Below are 20,324 nucleotides of genomic sequence, written 5' to 3'. Positions count from 1 at the left end.
TCATCCCTTTAAAATGAATCCAACACTTACCCCTGGATTGCCATTTAAAGTGTACCAGATGTTCACATTGGCTAGAGTCATTCTGAAACGTAGAATCCTTAAAGGGATAGGGACAATACCCACTGTGATCTGCATGCAGAAGACAAGATCAATAGAGTTTAGCCGATACAGGAAAACTTTTCTCGAAGTAATGGTCTTTGCATTTCATTTGCAATGTGCTAAATCCTGTTATGGTGATTATAAATTATTTATTTATTTTTTTGAAACTGTGATCATTTGAAAGCATTAAATAGATGATTTTAAATATTCCCGAAGCTGGCAAGATATCGATGACATGAAACTAACCACAGGACAGACGTTACTGCATAAAATACACATCAATTTCCTGTGAAAGGTTGGTACACCCATGCCACAATATTTAATGGACAGACGAAATGTGTTTATATTTCGATGCCTGTGTTGTCTTTTTGGGTATATAAAGTTATGTTAGAATATGAAGTTAATATATAATAACAGTGTTGAGTAAACTTGGTCTATTTTCCTTCTTTTCCAGATCATTGTTACTCAGATAATTACTCGTTTGGTAGGTAATTTTACCTAAATTTCTACCTTCAAGAATAACCATAAAGTATACAAGTATCTAAAATTAATTGTATCCAAATGTAATAATATGTATTTCATTTATTTAACATTATATTGTTATATATAACTTACACGGTGCTGCGACTGTAAACGTTGGGAATCTCTGCTGAGATCCATTTATTCATTTTACGTGTACTTTTTATTTACCTTCACAAAACGTGCATAATTAGTACATTTTATTTATACCTATGTATCGACAAGGGGCGTATACATTCAATGATATAAACAAAGTTTCAAATGCACTACATTAAGATATTGGTCGCACTGAATACGCGTGTTATGTATTAAACAAAACAATGTAAAAACCTCAATTTTGAAAGCTGTGTCAGGATAAAATTATACAAAATATATTTGTTGTTATAATTTGGTTAGGATTTCGTCAGCGAACAATAACATCTGACTAAGTAACGGTAAAACTAAACTACTGAAAATTAAAATCTGGAGAACAAATAAGTAAAAATTAAACTAAGTTTTGGTGCAAATAAATATTTTCATTTTTGATTGAGCAAATTACCTTTTCTAATACTTAACATTTGCTGAAGAAAATGCAGATAAAAAATTGTAACATCTTGTGACATTATTTCTTAATCTCAGCTTACTTGAGATAAAGAGATCTGTAGTTTAATGAATCCAATACAACTTCTCAAAATCAATTAGGGATTTTTTGAAGAGTTTGTACCGGATGTAATCTCAAGGGCATCAGGATTAACTACAATGCCCAGCTTGTTCCTTTGTATTATATAATACTGATCATAAACCGAGCTAAATTGAAACTACACATGCATTGCCCACACATGCGGTCAACTTTGATGTTGAGGTAAACGTAGCATCTCCGTCCGTAGCTCAGATACTTGACAAATATTGACAGTTCTTGCAAACTTCAAATCTGAGGAAGTCCAAGGTCAAGGTAAAAAAAACGCAGACAAACAGGGTCGTTATAAGTCTAGACAGAGAAGAATGAACTTCACAGTCGTGCTGTCGAGTTTACATGCAAACTGCCGCAATTAGGAGACTGTCAATGGGACGTGGAAGCTTCATAATATTTCCCGGGACAATATTAGGGCGAACCGTTCAGTGCTGGTAATCAAGTATTCTTTCTTTGAACTGGATGTGAAAGAAGATTCCACCGTACAACCCTCGTTATATATATTGTTCTTGTAGAACACCGATGAACTGCGAAAATCCATAATATTTTAGCACACTAGGGCGATTTTGTAAATTTTTCACTAGTTTTCTGTATTAAAAAAGTGAGATATAATAGATGCAAAATGATATATATTATTATTACCGAATATTCACAAATTTCGAAGCAAGTTTAGATTTATTCAAGTGCTTTGTTGTGTGTTGATGAAACTTTGAGGTTAATAATAACTTAATTAGGCTAAGCAAGAACTTGAACCAAGACAGGTTTTCCGTTTATTTATACAAAAAACATCAAAAACCTACCTCTTTGCAGTACGTGGTCTGCACATACTATCAATACTGTAGCATATTTGTTGTTGAATCTGGATAAAATTTCGTGCTTTAATCAAGATTATATTACAAGATTACAAATTCCATTTAAAAATACAGCTAGCAGATTATTATTGGCAGGAATCTTCGAGAGCAATTCCCGTCTCACTTTTTACCTCCTTAAAGCTCTATATCTCTATAGACAAATATATCGTCGAGGTGTTAATGGCTACACACAGGACACGCAAAACAAATTAACCTAAGACTGAATATCAAGACACCAACCGAAACACAAAATTAATTAAATAATAAATGTCTCCGCTTATATAAAGTGCGTCCTATCCAATTAAAATAATTTACATTCACAGTCTTATTCAGTAGTGTATATATTTTTCGATTGTTCATATATTGCACATCTATATGTCGTATTTTGTTTTGGTTTATTTACACAAACGCAGTCAAAACACCTAGTAATCAATATCATGATCAAAGACCAGTTTAACAATTCTGAAATCTTAATTATGTTCACTTGAGTGCCTATTGTTGCCTGTTTGTTTGACATAAAAACCTTTTCTTCTTTCCTTTGAAATCTAAATGACCACCGAGTATTATAACTTATACTGAAAACTTTTAGTACGTTCAATTTTTAGTTACTTCGGTAGCTATTTGTGTAATTTGCTTTTCAGTTACACTGAAGGCTGCGCTGGCATCATGAAGAGTGACTGACAGTTCTGCGTTTAACCTCCGCCGAGCCTTGGCTAGTGTCGTACGTGTAACACCACATAGTGCACAGTTAGGTAAAGTGTCACTTCGGCTGTTCTCCAAAGGCACCCTGAATATTTCAGGTAAATACACAGTCTAATAATAATTAGACTACTTAAGCCTATGCGTAACTAATCATTGTTCCCATACACAACCTGCTCGGACACATCCTCAGTTTCTCATTCTATGCATGTTACACGTTGAATCTAACTAATGTAAATGAGCAGATTTGTAAACGAGCACTGAAGGGAACATTCTGTGTAATGTGTAACTTATCCGGTGTGGGTTCACGTGCACGTGTTAGATTACATCTAGCAATGCAGGAACCATTAGTGGCTGCGTGTCTTACTGCAGACGCTGCAAATAGGCGGGCTACTGACGGCTGTTTGTGGATATGCAAAATCAGAAAATTATAAGAATAACGTTAAGACTTCGTCTAATAATAATAAGAGCAACAAAAACAATACAAAACCTAGACTAACGGCGATATACAGGGAGTCTAGACATAAAGAATGAATTCCACAGTCGCATTGTCCAGTTCAAATGCAAACTTTCAATCAGGGAACCAGTGACACACTGTCGGACTATCATTCTATAAGTACAACAACAAGAACAAGAATAAGAACAACAACAGCAGTAAAAACAATACGATTCCATCAATTACGTTCCTTGGGCCCCTAATACTAATACTAATACTAATAATAATAATAATAATAATAATAATAACAATAGTAGTAGTAGCCATCGTTGCTGTTGCTGCTGTTGTTACTTATGATAATGACAACGATGATGATGATGATCATGATGGTGGTGGTGGTGCTGCTGCTGCTGATGAAGCCGGTGAGGATAATGGTGAGGATGATGACAAAATACTGACCTTTCATTTAGAAAGAGACATCCGAAAACTATATTGCGAAATCATGTTTCTCTGGCTAATGTCTGTTTTCAATGTTCCATCTTGTCTGGTCGACGATGCAATTTAGAACATTAGTAGGTTGGTAATTTGCAATTATAATGTAACATTTCCACGTCAAAGTAGTAATTTGAAAGTTTATATCTTGACGATTGTAAGCTGATGACTCAGTCCTGCCTTAAAAGAACTTTAAATAAGTATTTCCCATCTCATTCCTCAGGCAGTATCACATTCGAATGTGTAACACCAAAGTGCAGAGCAGTCCAGACCGTAATCAAATGAGATGGATACGATTGTTCTTTGATATGATTTTTTTTCAGTCAATCGAGCAATCATTTCCAGTATCTCCATAAATTATAATTTTATGCTTACACGGAAAAAACACGGATGAATCGTTTGCATTATTTGTAAGCAAAAGAATACATTATACATAAGATATCTCTGCGTAACAAGCAATCATTAAAATAATTCAGTCATATAGCACGTAAACTACAGGGACACTGTACCAAGCGTGAACACGTACCTTCAGCTTAGTTAATTATGAATACGCACCAAAAATGTCCTGTCAACTATACCAGTTATTGGTCATTAAACTAATTAAGGAGCATACCACAAATCTTCACATAACAATACTTAGTTTCAGTAGGTGAATTTTACAAAGCAAAGGATTAATAAAATGGATTCGATGACGCTTCTAAATATACATTATATATAAGTGCATGATATTCAAAGCGAACACAAGAATTGCGACATATTGGCTGCTTACTTCACCGGGGGTTTTGCCAGCACTAACCTATCGGTTATTAATGAGTAACTATCTTAAAATTCAAACTATTTCTATCGAACTTGATACAAAACTTGAAACGTGGAAACTTGTTACAAAATGTGTTCGCAAAACTCCTACGGCTTCCTCCTCGTATTTTTTATAAGTTTAAAAAATATGCGTATTATTTTCAATCCGGCAATACAGTTCAGAAGTTTCAAGGCACACATACACACACAGGGCGTTTGGTGTGTATGTGTATGTGTGTTTCGGTGCTCTATATCAGCTGTTTAATTCACGTACTATTGTACATACTGAGTGACAAGTTGGTTTGGACTTGTGACTTCCTGTCAGTTGAATTTTAACATAATCTTGGATACCTGGCGGGTCAGTTCCATCTATCGAAGGCCATGGAACGAGGTAATAATTAAAATACATTTATATTTATTGATTTAGCATACAGAATTGCCCAAAGTGGCTTACAGGTCATTGCAATAATAAGTGCATCTGGAACGCTGTCAGTGAGTTTTGTGACGTATTTGAACGGGCAAAATGTTCAAGTAAAAAAAATACATGCTAAGCAGCATCACCACCAGAACACAAAGTGATTGTCCACAAGGTAAAATGTTCATTGAATTCCTGCACCAAAACATAGGAAAACATAATGAAGCTTGTAATGTATGTAGTAACTGACTCCTTCAGGAATCTTAAAAAACGTGTACATGCGCCGTCTCTCCAAAAAAAATCTGGATGGAGGAGAAGACCTGTTTTCCATGGGTACATAGTTGAGGTTGCTGTCCGTGTCATATACTCTAGTTTAACCACGAGCTCATGTGACCATTGGCACCAGATTCCACGTTTAAAATGTTTCTCTGGAGCCAATTTGCTGCATTTCCATTCAACTCACCATGCAGCCCAAGTGCAGACATTTCGGTAACAGACCCAGCATGGCTGACGACACATGTAACCAATTAGAAGAAGAGCAATCACCCAACAGCATGGCATTTAATTGACTTTCATTTTTATACTGATAAGTCAGTTTAAAAGTATTCTTGTAACAATTTCCCATTTATAATAAGTGCTTTTAAATTGATATTTTGTATTTGTTTATTTGCAGATACATCAAACTGCGAAAAAAAGTTTTAAAAGTTTAAGATATGTGATAATTCGTTTTGTGATACACGTATTAAAGTTTTTCTGACAGCCAAAATGAACGTGATGGATTTTTATAGTATGTGCTGAAAATTCTCTACAATCACTAAATGCCAAACGGAAGCTTTATTAGAACAAACAATTAAGACACTGGTGGCGTATGACGAGACTTTATTTTAAAGAAGGCAACAGGCGTGGTATGCTTGGAAACACTATAAGCCCTATTAAAATAATTAAAATTGTTTCTCTTAATTATTTAGGTAACAGATCTTTAATAACATAAATTTGCACAGTATCCCATACAGAATCATACACGGCTTAAAATGGATAGTGATCATTCAGAAACATTTGACAGGTGAATATTCTCTTAGGTAACAAAAGGTTATCTATCAGCTTCTGCTTCTGCATATCGCCGGTCATGTGACGCGTCTGTAATCTGTAATTGTACCTTAGTGACCGTATCAATATTTTTGTATTGTCTTATTTTAGTAAATATATACTGACGCAATGTATTTAAAAGGCTGCGAAAAAAATATAAGTATAATCGATGAAATATCAGTAATAACAAAGGAAATCCACAGATCATACCTGCCTTTACTTAAATGTGTCGGTTCTTTCCGAAGGACACATGCATGCATATAGATTAAGTAAGGAACCATACGTATTACCTCATATATTTCAGCGTACATGACAATATTATTTTCCAGTAGTCATGGTAATTCACCGTTTCACTAGGCTGTTAAGCTCTTTAAGGATAGGGAAGTATAGAAAATGTCTATCTATCTATCTATCTATCTATCTATCTATCTATCTATCTATCTATCTATCTGTCTGTCTGTCTGTCTGTCTGTCTGTCTGTCTATCTATCTATCTATCTATCTATCTATCTATCTATCTGTCTGTCTGTCTATCTATATTCAGGTTTCTTTTCCTGGTGATGGCTGCAGTACACATACAAGTTATTTTACTTTAAAATGCTTTCACTAAGGAGCTTCGCTACAATACATTGACACTCTTTAGAACAAGGGGAATATGCCTTTTCTCAGAGAAAGCATGGTGACGTTTCTATTTTGTACCTATAATAATTGTTGACTGTGTCAACAAATGTGTCCAAAACAAAACTGTGATTGCCATCAATGTGTATGTCGTTATTTTTGGATATTGTCCAGGTGCCAACGCATGCATTTTACAGCATAAAGAGTTGCAGTTTTAATATCCAAGGAACGCTGCATATATTGTTAAAGTAAACCCCACACATGATCACTCACATAATAATATAACAATTTGACACTGAAATTCTTTTGCAGTGAATAGCTTTCTCTGTGTTCTTCATTATTATTAGCAATGTTGCTAAGCCTAACTAGCGTAGTAGCAAAACATGAAGGTCTCCGGGTATAGGTATTCACAGAGATAGAGTCTCATACACGTTCTGAAGCGAACGGCCTTCATTTCTAAAGCCAAATTAAACGGTTTCTTAAAGCAGAAACAACCAACTTTCTTCAAAAGAACCCATCAATTAAAACTGAATTTTCATTCCAAATTCTTTTGACGCACCTTCAAATTTGAATATATTTCAAGATTTAAATTAAAGAAATATATACAAGAAACCATATTATAGGAAATAACTGGAAAACATACACTAGGGAAAATAATGAAAGACTTATTTTCTGAATAAATAAGAAATAGTCATTTACAACATTATCGATTTTAATCGTTTTTAAGTCATGAAATCCGAATATGAATCCACACTAGTCAGGAGCAAACCATGCTAAGCAGAAGTAACCTTGTTACAATGCAAATTTACACGCCCTAACCACAAGACAAAGTAATTTACACAGTTTAAGTTACACTGTTGCAGTAAAAAGAAATTGATTCGGCCCATATATAACACATTTCTTAAAAGTAAATTCACTCCGGCTCCTGCAGACTAAGGCTTGGTGTGTAGCAGTTAAAATACCTCCTCGCGTACAGACCTGCCGCGTCGGAAGTCCAAGTTCAAGTTAAAAGGGAGGTCCGTGGCACTGTCGAGACAGCAAACAAAAGTCGCCAGACCCTTTTAATTGCCACGTCCGTCGTCGTGTCTTTGCCTTAAATTACTGAATATAAAAATACGTATTTTTTTCCGACAAAGAATCTCTGAAGCTAAAAGCCTTAAAAACAAAATAAGCGCCTAAGAAAAGCGGACATTTTTGATGGACGTTTTTCCGTTCACTCTTTTCCAAAGCAAGATTTCTTTGTTAACCTTTGACCTTTTACAATGAAAGTGCGTCTTTCGGTGGGATTGTGGTATACTGCCATGTTTTACTTGGTTTAACTTCCCCAAACACTAACTTTTTAAAACAGTTTGGTTTCACTTTAAAATTTAAACACCGATAACGCCTGAAAAGACTTCACACTTCCTTGCCCAAATTCCAGTCCATGCACATCGCAGCAATTTTCAAAACTATGAATACCTCCAATCTACTATCCAATCGCATCACGATTTGATATAAACAACGATATGTTTACTTTTACAGTATGAATCCTAAATCAACTGGCCGAATATTTTACTTGAAGGACTAGCAAAATACAAAACATCTCGAGATGTATCTGAGAACTGATTATTTTTTTTCCACCGTAGGCTGCTCGTGTTTATAAATACAGTATATTATTTGCATCAGTATCATTGTATAGTATCTCGACGTTTTATGGATTTATTTTCACGGAGCAGAACAACGAGTGAAACCTTTTGGTTGAAATCAAAAACACTTTAGTAATGTTCATTGTTGTAATTACAGTATGGTACCTAATGTACTTTTTAAAAATTCTATTCTGTGAACTTTATTTTAAATAAACTGAGATATTCGCATAATTGTTCATATAGCCATACATATTAAGAATGGGAATGGTTTAGAGATAGTTGTGACAAAATAACAGCATGTTTTAGCAAAGTGGGTTCGAATCGGTGTTCAAGGCAGCTATTCCGCATTGCACCTAAGTTTGTTAACATCGCATGCAAGAAAGACACAAATTACAGTTACGATACTGGTCGAATTTGTTGTAACACGTAGAGCAGGTACACATTTGCTCGACATGAGCACTATTACTGCATATTGCTGATTCTGGTTTATCTTGAATATCGACTGCAGGAGCCGTTCTATCCTATGTCTGAGCAAACAATTATGAAGAAGACCAGTTGATGAGGGTTGTTTACAAAAGTGTGTCGGTTTATTGTGTATTGCAAAATATAGATTTACAGAATCCCGAGTGTCCATCAACATTGACAGTAAACAGTGGTGTGTGCTGTTTATCTCCAAGTATGACACAAAAATCAGTTTTTAATGTCACAATTGTCAAAATTCTAGATAACCATTCTTTAAAATATTAAGAAAATCTTCTGAATTCCAGCACCACAATTCAAAATCAAGTTTGTATGATGGCTAATGTAACGGAACCTCATATAGGAGTCTAAAGGAACTGTACATGAAAATGGTCTAGAGAAAAGTTTTATATAATGGATCTGGAGTAACTTTAAACACAAAGGGTCTAGGGGAACCTTATATGTAAAGGGTCAAAATGAACCCTCTGCCTTCCTTGAACTGTGGTCTTTCTTTTACGGATGCATGGCGTGCCCTGGGGCTCTTGTTAAGATGAACGCAATCATGAATTTCAGTAAGTAGCATGTTCCCTCTGCCAAGTGGCCAGAGCGTGTCCACAAACGGACCTTCCAGCAAGACAATGATCCCAAACAGGCATCAAAATGAGCTTAAAAATGTTTGACTGACCACAAAAAAGCACTCCGGAAGAGCAGCTTTAATCTTTGGGTCCATTGGGAGGTTTGTGATTTGAAATTAAAGAACAGTCCACAAACAGTAAACAAAAACACAAAAACTATTTTGTCAATACATAATATCATTGTTTTAATTGTTTTTTTTTTTGTTACAAAAATGGTATTGAGTGAAAAATAGATCGTGTCATTATGTTTGGTGTTATTGTATTACTATTAAAGAAATATTTTTCATTTAAAAATTGAACTAGACACTTGGCTTAGAAGTGGTTTGGTTAACTCTAATCTTATTCTCCTTCGTTGTCTTTCAACTGCTTATCCTGGACAGGACTATACATTTTTTTTCAACGATGAGAACGACAACAGGGCAAACAATACTCAGTGATTTTAACCATATAACTTTAAGTATAAGTATTTGCTAATTGCATGCTGAAACTTTTGAAACAGGTAAAACAATTATATAAACCGTATACCGGAATTACTCTTTTATTGCTGTTAAGTCTTAGAAAACTGCTCAGCAATGTGGCATCAGATGGTGAAGGTCAGTTAGCCTAAGGTAACGTTTGTTACTGCGAAGATGTGCAAATTCTACAAGCATTCAAACATGAGCCGTATGCAGTGCAGAAAATAAATAAATAAGCAACTAAATATATATAAAAAAGCAGTTAAATAAATAAATAGACAAATAAATAAATAAATGAAACCCAAAATCCCTTACAGTTTCACACCAAAAAAATGTTCCATCATCTCATGAGAAAGATGCTCCACAATGAAACAGCTGCGATGGAATTTGCATGTTCTCACTTCTACTGAGAAATAATGGAAACAATCCCATGAATCAAAGCGTGCGCCCCTATGTTTGTCATTCTTCATAAACCGCAATATACGGAGCATAATGAGGGTATCCCGATATCCAGGAAAAACAGCATATGCACTGGGGTAGCCTGATTTGGTTAGGCATTGGGTACTTACCCAGTGCACCAAAGTTTAAAAAAACAAGCAGAATGCAACTCGAACTTTATACAGAATTTAGTTTTCACTCTATTTTCACACTATTTTTGTCGTAATGTGAATTGTTTTGGGAGTAGATTTATCAATAGCCAGGTTCAGAAGTTAAAGAATTTAATTTCAACTTCCTCTGATACTGAAAATGATGTTGGTGTTAGCAGCTGGTGCTGTGTGGCTTTTAAAAAAATAAAATACCGAAAGGAGCATACAACAGGAAATATTCGCAAATTGAAATTGTCTGCATATTTTGTATATAATTTTGCAAATGTTTTTTTGTGAATGAATTTATCGTGCAGTAACAAGGTTTCTGGAGTTCAGGCTTTTTCAGCCCCAACGTTAGCCTTAACAACCTTACTCATTATAGTTTAAAATCCGGCACGTTGCTTTTTCAAGTCCAAGCTAAATCATAAACTCCAGGAGTGAAAATAATACATACAGAAATACCTTCCCAAACCCCAATCATAAACATCAATATTTTTTTTGTTGTTATTGTGATTTAATTTGATTAATTCGACAGATATTTCAGCTTCAAAAATCACAATTTTAGATTAACGATTGACATTTTGCATATTTCGTCAGTTAGAAATGTGTAGAATGATTTAATAAGTAAACCAGAACAGCAGAATAAACGAAGCCCGTAACTACCTGCGTTATAAAAGAAACTGTCATGTCTAAAGTAATCGCACTTCAAAGTGGAGCAGATTCCATGTAGCGGTAATGGCACTGTCGTGGTGTTAGCGGTAATGACACTGTTGTGGTGTAGCGGTAATGACACTGTCGTGGTGTTGCCTGTGTGCATATTCAGGCAGGTAAACGGGCCAAGTCTAGACCAAGGAGAAAAGCCAAGGAAACACTGGCTTCAAGACCAGTCTCAGGAAACTCTGTTCGTCATCCGACTTGTTCCGATTTAATGAATTCCAGTACTTTCACCACCTAAACACCTGGATCTTAATATTTAATGAAACATTTCCCTCTGGAAATTTGTAAATGTGAACTGGATGAATAAGTTCTCTGGTATTCAATAAGCTATATAAGGAAATGTCTATTAGAAATTTAACATCCGTATATTCTCTGTTGTTATATATATAGTATAGGAACCTGCGCTGACAATGGCAGCAGAGGAACTTCCATTACTTGTATACTACACTACTACTACTACTACTACTACTAAGAATAATAATAATAACAATAATAATAATAATAATTATAAAATTTAATAACGAATAGTACATATGAACAAAAATGTATTTGAATAGAGACGTTTCCACGCGCGTATCATGTTTGCAGTGCCAGCACACACCAGTATGTACCAGGCTGTATGTACCAGGCTGTATGTACCAGTGTGAAGTTCAGGGTTCTACTTCTGAAAAAACGAGGTGCACTCGGGAAAAGACCTTCTTGCCTATCGGAGATATAGGAAAAACCTCAAGTTTCCTCACGTTTTTGGAGCGGATGCAGACAATATGTGCTTTTACCACGTATATAGCATATAGAAGTTAAATTAGACAGGTTTCACATCATAGCCATTCCTGACTGAAGCGATTTAATTTTCCTGTTTATGACGCTAAGAACATCTTTCAGCTTATCTCGGGGAACATAGGTCATTCGGCTGAGGTACACCACGGAGGGAATAACAGTCCATTGCAGGTCACATACACCGCGGATACTTTACGAACCAGTCATCTTAAATTCATATTTGTGGATTGCAGGGAGAAACCTGCGCAACATAAGCAGAACCAACTCCACACATACAGAGAGCAGAGGCAGAATTTGAACCCCCGACTTTTGAGCTGTAAGGTATTTAGCACAGCGCACTGAAGCACAGTGCCATCAGCAGCTTTTACAGAAGAACAATTCATTCAAAAACCGAACAAGAGACAGCATCATGGTTAACGATGTCAACTTTTACGATATGGAAAGCGGGAATATAGTGGTTGAACCCTTAGAAAAAAATGCTTACCTGTTCGTATATTTGAAACACCCCGCCTTATAAGTGCATACAGTTTTTAAAATCAATTTGAAAAAAAAATCGGATTTTATTTGGATTTGTTGTCATTTTACAGTCCGTAGCATTATCTTGGCTTAGTATTAATTTGTACTGTAAAGTTTAAGAACTATACTATTATGACTACTATTAACCCAAATCCGCCCTCGGTTCCAGATTAAATTTTGCAGTTGGTTCCAGGGAGCTGTAATGCTCGGGAAATATTTTTTCTCATTAAGAAGTAGAACAACAACTGTTATTGAGCTACTAAGGTACTACATTTATTTTTTAAGACATTTTACGGCGTTGTTAGTATAACTGGAACATAAAAAGAATAGTTTAACGAAAAATCAACTTTTTGCAATAATTATCTCCATACTGTTCAAAGAAATTGAATAACTAATTAAGGCAAACATCTTTGTAAGAGACGGTTACAAAATGGTGCGAGAACTTCCATGCTCTTCAGTAATCAGTGGTGTGTATTTTAGGCTAAATTAATTGCTTTCTGTTAAAACGGTTTCATCCATGAACGGATAGGCTACTTACTCCAAATAAACAACGCATTTGATATATTTCAGGCTCTCTTTTCATTTAATAAAAGTATAAATTAAATATAATTTCGCAAACTAGACTGGTCCATCTACGCATATACATACAGTACATGGATTCATAAATACATGCATATATACTAACAGACACATATATATACATGTATATGTATATGTGCATGATTGCTAATAGTTCAACAAATCAATCTGATTTTAAATAAACAAAAAGCAGATGTTAAAAACGATAGTCTGTGAGTAGGTGGGTTACATTGTTTTATTGGGTAAATTTCATGTTAAATGTTGTATATTTGCTTGAAGGGGTAACATGTGTAATTCTGCATCAGATAACCAGGTAAGCAATGATTCCGATGTGGCCCAGAGACCATTCAATTTCAGCTTCGATTATTCGATTTGAGCTTCGATTTGATTTGCGTATCATAACGATCATGCATGATATTGACATGTTTACTTATATTTACATACCTACATAATCATTTTTATGACCCAGCCAGTGAAAAATAATATTCAATGCAAGGTTTTCATCGATATTAATGGGGCATCATTCAAATTAGATAAACAACATAGACAATGATAATGAAGATATAGCTGATGGCAACAAAGAAACGAGACTTGCAACTCGATGGAATTATTAGAATAAAGGTTAAGTCACTTAATTTATAAAGCCTAAGATTTATACAGTATGAAAACATTATTAGGACAATAAAACCATAAAATACCACGATAAAGGCGGGTATTTAAAAATAATTTGATCAGGTAGCAATGGCAAATATTTCTCTCAAGGTTGTCTCAGTAATGGCTGTTCTAGGGGGAGCAAGTGCTGGCATGAGCCTTAGATGCAGACATGTCCAGACTTAAAACAGCCCTTGGCAGCCGCTCTAAACCAGCTTGTAAGGAAGTGACATATGTGGCTTATAGTGAACTTGTAGTTAGACACTACAGTGATTCACCAGTCTGTATGCTTGACATGACCACAGTCCATAAGAGGACATCTCATTATGAGTCAATATCCAAAGTAGCTTCTTATACAGCCATTCCAGATAATACAAAATGTTACAAGTATTTCGCTACTCGGGACCAAGAGTACTTTAAAACATAATATGGGCTTTACAAATATGTTAATGATGTGGTGAGATATACTGAATTATGCCCTCAGAACAAAAAATGATGGAAAAGGATACGACATGGAAGATGCCTCTGTTCAAGAACTTCCCCCTTGTATCAGTAAAATTTTTCTTAACCTTAATCCTTATTTCTTAGCATGAATACGAGAATAGAGATATGAGACACCTGTTATTTGCATTCCACGCAATAAAATTATCCAGCTATTGAAACAATGTAATTATTGCACAATTATTATGTGACCTGGATAATTAATGGATAATGCAAAAGTAATCCACACTGCGAATCACACACACACAAGAAAAACATCCATCCAAGAATCCTGAATCATCTGTCGTCTAACTGCTTATCCAGGTAGCCAGGTCAGGAAGGGGGTTGGGGGGGCTGGAGTCGACCCCGGGTAGTGGGGGTATATGCTGGGTGGGGGGCAGAAGTAAACGGTAAGGTGGAATGTTAATGGCAGATCAGAGCCATCAGGAAGCAGCCTGGGCACACGGAGGGCAGCCCAGCGCAATCTGCCTGCTCACTTTGTAAGCAGAAGCTCCTCCCACCACCACGGCCCCTTTGTCAAAGTGAGGCGTGACAGACACGCTCCGCTGTGCAGGGAGGGCAGTAACTACAAAGCGCTGGACGAGTGGCTCGGGCTGGTGGCTGCGGAGGAAGAGCCAGGCAGGCTGGAGGCCAGCAGAACTCCACATTTAACAAAATGTTCTCTTTAAAGGAGAATCTGATTCCTCCCAGGATTTTTACCACCGTGGCACAGCGTCAGGGCGAAGCACTGGTGGTAAACGAGAGATCCTGAGGAAGCTATGATGGAGCCTGCGGGCATTCAGTTCACATTTCAGCAGTGCTTGTCAAGCTTTCTGAACGATCTGTTTTTTATCTAGGCAGAAGAAATATCCATCCATCCATCCATTTCTGTAGCCACTTGTCCTATTCCGGGTTGTGGGGGGTCCGGAGCCTACCCTGGAGACTACAGGTGCAAGGCAGGGAATAACCCATGATGGGGCGCCAACCTATTGCAGGGCACACTCACACACCATTCACACACATAGGCATAAGTAATAAAGCTAGAAAAATTGGGTTTTGTGGATCTGAACTGAGTGTATGTACAGATGGGTCCCAGCAGAAGCTTTTGAACCTTAGTGCCTCTAAGATGATTGCCACTCTAGATGGATCTTTGCACAAACGCAATCCACTGTCAATGGAGGGTGGCATGCATTAACGGCACAGGGTGGCATGCATTAAAGGCCCGGGGTGGCATGCATTAAAGGCCCAGGGTGGCATGCATTAAAGGCCCGGGGTGGCATGCATTAAAGGCCCAGGGTGGCATGCATTAAAGGCCCGGGGTGGCATGCATTAAAGGCACGGGGTGGCATGCATTAAAGGCCCAGGGTGGCATGCATTAAAGGCCCAGGGTGGCATGCATTAAAGGCACGGGGTGGCATGCATTAAAGGCACGGGGTGGCATGCATTAAAGGCACAGGGTGGCATGCATTAAAGGCCCAGGGTGGCATGCATTAAAGGCCCGGGGTGGCATGCATTAAAGGCCCAGGGTGGCATGCATTAAAGGCCCGGGGTGGCATGCATTAAAGGCACGGGGTGGCATGCATTAAAGGCCCAGGGTGGCATGCATTAAAGGCCCAGGGTGGCATGCATTAAAGGCACGGGGTGGCATGCATTAAAGGCACGGGGTGGCATGCATTAAAGGCACAGGGTGGCATGCATTAAAGGCCCAGGGTGGCATGCATTAAAGGCCCGGGGTGGCATGCATTAAAGGCCCAGGGTGGCATGCATTAAAGGCCCAGGGTGGCATGCATTAAAGGCACGGGGTGGCATGCATTAAAGGCCCAGGGTGGCATGCATTAAAGGCCCGGGGTGGCATGCATTAAAGGCACGGGGTGGCATGCATTAAAGGCACGGGGTGGCATGCATTAAAGGCACGGGGTGACATTCATTAAAGGTGCAGGGTGGCATGCATTAAAGGCCCGGGGTGGCATGCATTAAAGGCACAGGGTGGCATGCATTAAAGGCACAGGGAGGCATGCATTAACAGCACAGGGTGACATGCATTAAAGGCACAGGGTGGCATGCATTAACAGCACAGGGTGGCATGCATTAAAGGCCCGGGGTAGCATGCATTAAAGGCCCAGGGTGGCATGCATTAAAGGCACGGGGTGGCATGCATTAAAGGCACGGGGTGGCATGCATTAAAGGCCCGGGGTGGCATGCATTAAAGGCACGGGGTGGCATGCATTAAAGGCCCAGGGTGGCATGCATTAAAGGCACGGGGTGGCATGCATTAAAGGCCCGGGGTGGCATGCATTAAAGGCACAGGGTGGCATGCATTAAAGGCCCTGGGTGGCATGCATTAAAGGCACAGGGTGGCATGCATTAAAGGCCCGGGGTGGCATGCATTAAAGGCCCGGGGTGGCATGCATTAAAGGCACAGGGTGGCATGCATTAAAGGCCCGGGGTGGCATGCATTAAAGGCACAGGGTGGCATGCATTAAAGGCCCAGGGTGGCATGCATTAAAGGCACAGGGTGTTAATCCCAGATAAAGACATTGAGGCAGACTCTAATCCCTACACAAACTGTCGTACTTCATTCTACATTTATACAGATCAGAGAGTGGCTTGTGTTTTGCCTCTCGAAGGAGGAAGTCCTACTGATTGTGAGTGGAAGGCATGTGTAGGGTCACTGGGGATCAGGTGATCTTTTACATATGAAAGCCCAGCAAATGCCTTTTATGTTTGGTAACAGCACTTTAAATCTGGCCGGAATTTCACAAGCAGCCATAGAGGACACGGTAGGATTACTTTAATTTGGTCACATGTTTTATGTTCTAGTGAGAATCCATATCACAATGTTTATTTTTTGTCTTCATTCTGAAGATTAGGTACATTAATTTCATACTCAAGGGCTGGTATGTCCTGCACATGTACTCTAGAAACAAAAACAAATACATAGGAATATCTTTGGGGATGAGGTCAAACTGAGATAGAATATCTAAACAGTCCACAGAGACTGTTCCAAGAAGCAGCTGTCAGAGTATCCCGAAGGTAAGAGATACCCACAGGTGCATGTTCTGGAGCTTTATGAAGGGAGATGGACCATGTCACCTACCTGTGAAGCACTAAACACATGATATGCAAGTTCTTGTGCAAATGGGTTCAGGTGTCAGAGAAAGGGGGGAGAGAGGTGGTCTGGCTCATTCTGCCTCGTGTTCTCGGTCAACAGATGTGAGTGTATGGAGTAGCAGTCCCTGATTCCAGAGTGAGAGTGCACCCCATCCCACTAATTAAGCCCAGAAGGTTATTTCTCTTATGGCCTGACTTCACTCATTCCATTGTAAGGTGACAGACTAGGTTTGTGTATTAAACCAATATCTGCACCACTGATGCATCACGTCTTTATTACCCACCACTGGTGGAGGAGGAAGGAAGGCGAAGATTCATCCAAAGATGGCAGCCACTTGTGGCCGTCTAGTTTTTAGAATGACACAGAGATTTTAAGTTTGTCTACTTTCTGTGCATGTTCCAGTCTTGGGAATACAATGGGGCCTGGTATGTTTTTACAAGGACATTTCGCAGCTAAAGCCAGCTAAGCTAAACTTGGGTTCACCCAGTGCAGTGCAGCCAAGCGGCACATTTTACATGCATGTGCTGACAGAAGATTCAAACTGAACCAGTTGCAGTTCAGGTAACATATTACTGGACACGGAGTTGGCCCAGGTACCTAGGAAACTAAGAGAATGTTCTGAAGGTAATCACTTTAGCCTTACAAGAGTCTGGGCACTTTTTCCAAAAATCTTAATGGCTCCTCAAAGTAAGCCCAAGTCCTACCTGGACCATCGCGGTAAAACTGCTTCTGAAGCTGTAACACTGGGCCCGTCCATTTACGACACACGGGCACGGCTCTCCTCAGACCCCCAGCCAAGTCGCGGTGCAGGCAAGAGGAAAGAGGCCCGCAGAGGGAATCCGTTCTGTGCCAGCGGGACACAAAAGGGTCCATCTGTTCACCTAAAGAGGCGGCGGTGCTAGGCGACCCGAGAGGGGAACCCAGCTGCGGAGAGGAATGCGCCGGCCATCTGAAGAGGGAAGGCGAATAGAATGGTGTGAGCGACACCGTCCCCCCAACCCCGACTAACCCCGTCCCCCCAACCCGAGCAAGTGGACAATGTAGCCTCAGCTACTGTTAGATTAGCTCTGCTAGTACTGCGAGGCGTATACAGTGTAAGTTTACGGTAATGGGCGAAGAAACGGAGGCACCAAGAGATTTTTTTTTATGTTTATTTGATTATTCTCATCCTTAGATGTGCAGCCAGAACCGATCTCCTCTCGACACCAACAGCACAGGCTGGAGAAGATCAGTGATTATCAGATGACTTGGTGACCATTTCAAGTTCAGGGGTAATATCATGCTCTTGCGTTTTAGTTACTATGAAACCTGGCATAATTACAGTGGTCATGTGATGCTGTATTATACCATGTTTTGAGGGTCTGCCTATAGTAAACTGGACTGAGATGCACTCAATGCAGGCTCATTAAGATTCCAGAACAATTTTTTCTGTTTCGTCTTGACGACAGCACTCCGGCAAGAAAAATCAAGTGTGATCGAGCAACGAGTATGAAAAGTAAACTTAGGGTAAACTGGATTAAACAGGTCTGCATTTTGCGTTGAACCCAGGGAGCTCCACAGCAGGCCCAGTCCCAAAACAGAACAGCCATTCATATCACGTCAAGGGAGCAGGAATGTCTACTCGTTAGAATGGCCGGAATTTTCTAGCAACGTAGCATGTGGTTGCATGGTCTCAAATTCCCGTGGACATGTTTCCAATCAAAGCCACTAATTTGCCACATAGACAACATCTCCACACCTCCATGCTCGATTATCCAAAGTGATGTTTCTTAACCTGCTGTCTCGGGGACCGTTTGTCTGGCAGGGATCGTCCCTGGTAAAGAGCCGGGAGGGAGCAAAAAACGGATGGACCGTCTGGGGGGGCCCCAAGAACCAGGCTGAGAGACATTGACCTGAAGGAGATGTCTAATGCCCTTTCCAGTTCTGCTAGCGACAATCTATTGGCCATTTAATTCCACAGTAATTCTTATATTTTCATTTAGTTTTTCTTTCTGATTTTTCTTACCCTGTTTTAAGAGTGAATTGAAAAAGATATAATGGTCACCACTTGTGTCTCTGGGCTTCTTTAAGTACCACTGATGTTAGCTACTCACCACTGACCAGTACAAAGAAGCCATTTGGTGCTACCCAGCTGAGTAGACAGGAAGTAGCAGATTATGGTCATCTGCAAACCAGCCTGAAAGTGTTGCATCAATCTACCCTCTCATATATGGATGGATATATATATACAAACATATACAAATATATGCATGTGTATGTGTGTGTGTATACATATTTTCCAAATTTTAAAAAATGCGATATATTCAAATTAAATTAAAGGTTTAGGTGTACTGAGATCAGGGATTGTCAACTGTGTACACAAACAATCCAAGACTCTTCTGTGTTCCTGGTATGAAAAGAAAAACTGTGTAGGCTACCTATGAAATGCCACACTGCGCTTCCATCACGGTGACCGTCAGGGTTTGCCATGGTGTTCACCTCTATTCTATTTTTTATAAATGAATCAGATGTGTATCTGCTATGTGAGGTCTTTCCCAAAAAACTACTGATATGCAACTATATTTATTCTTAATTCCTCAGCTGGGTTATGGTCCCAGCGTGTGGATATCTGCTTGACCTCCGGCCCACGGGGGCCCCAAGCAGGATGTGTGCAGTCATATTACTATATATATATATATATATATAATAAAAGTGCCCCCCTCCTTGGTTCGATATTCAGTAATTAGGCAGCACCAGCCCTAACCCACCAAAGTTTCACTACACAGAATCCCAAGAACTTGGATGACAAATGGAGAACACATAGAGATTCGGGGTCTCCCATTTTCAGGGGAACTGAATGGGGAACCGTCACGGCAAAAAGAGCAAGAAACCAAAATGGCTACAGTAAGACAAGTCACATGTTAAGAATTCCTTTTCTGAACAACCGCAACTGAAAATAAAAGTCAGTCACTTAACCATAATTTGGACTACATGGCCAAAGCATTATAGCTGTTGATTGTTTATTGTCATTTTCTGACATTGACATTTGTTAAATATAGATTGGGAAAATTAT

General features: G+C 38.8%; 2 long non-coding RNA genes across 2 annotated transcripts in view; both read left to right on the top strand.

The window, feature by feature from the left end:
* The window catches only part of LOC140592277 (uncharacterized), a 62,083-nt gene extending 42,481 nt beyond the window's left edge, over positions 1 to 19,602 (top strand). The window contains exons 2-3 of the long non-coding RNA XR_011992617.1: positions 18,059 to 18,248; positions 18,447 to 19,602. This is a non-coding gene — a long non-coding RNA (uncharacterized lncRNA). The remainder of the gene's footprint in view (positions 1 to 18,058; positions 18,249 to 18,446) is intronic.
* On the top strand, positions 35 to 15,154 carry LOC111854679 (uncharacterized). Its single transcript, XR_002840744.2, has 4 exons — positions 35 to 187; positions 316 to 394; positions 554 to 583; positions 15,018 to 15,154. It is a non-coding gene; the product is annotated as an uncharacterized lncRNA (long non-coding RNA).
* Positions 19,603 to 20,324: the final 722 nt, after the last annotated feature.

This window comes from Paramormyrops kingsleyae, chromosome 8, assembly GCF_048594095.1.
Source record: "Paramormyrops kingsleyae isolate MSU_618 chromosome 8, PKINGS_0.4, whole genome shotgun sequence".
NCBI lineage: Eukaryota > Metazoa > Chordata > Actinopteri > Osteoglossiformes > Mormyridae > Paramormyrops > Paramormyrops kingsleyae.
Note: the sequence above shows the minus strand (reverse complement) of the source record. Positions and strands in the feature narration are given on the sequence as shown.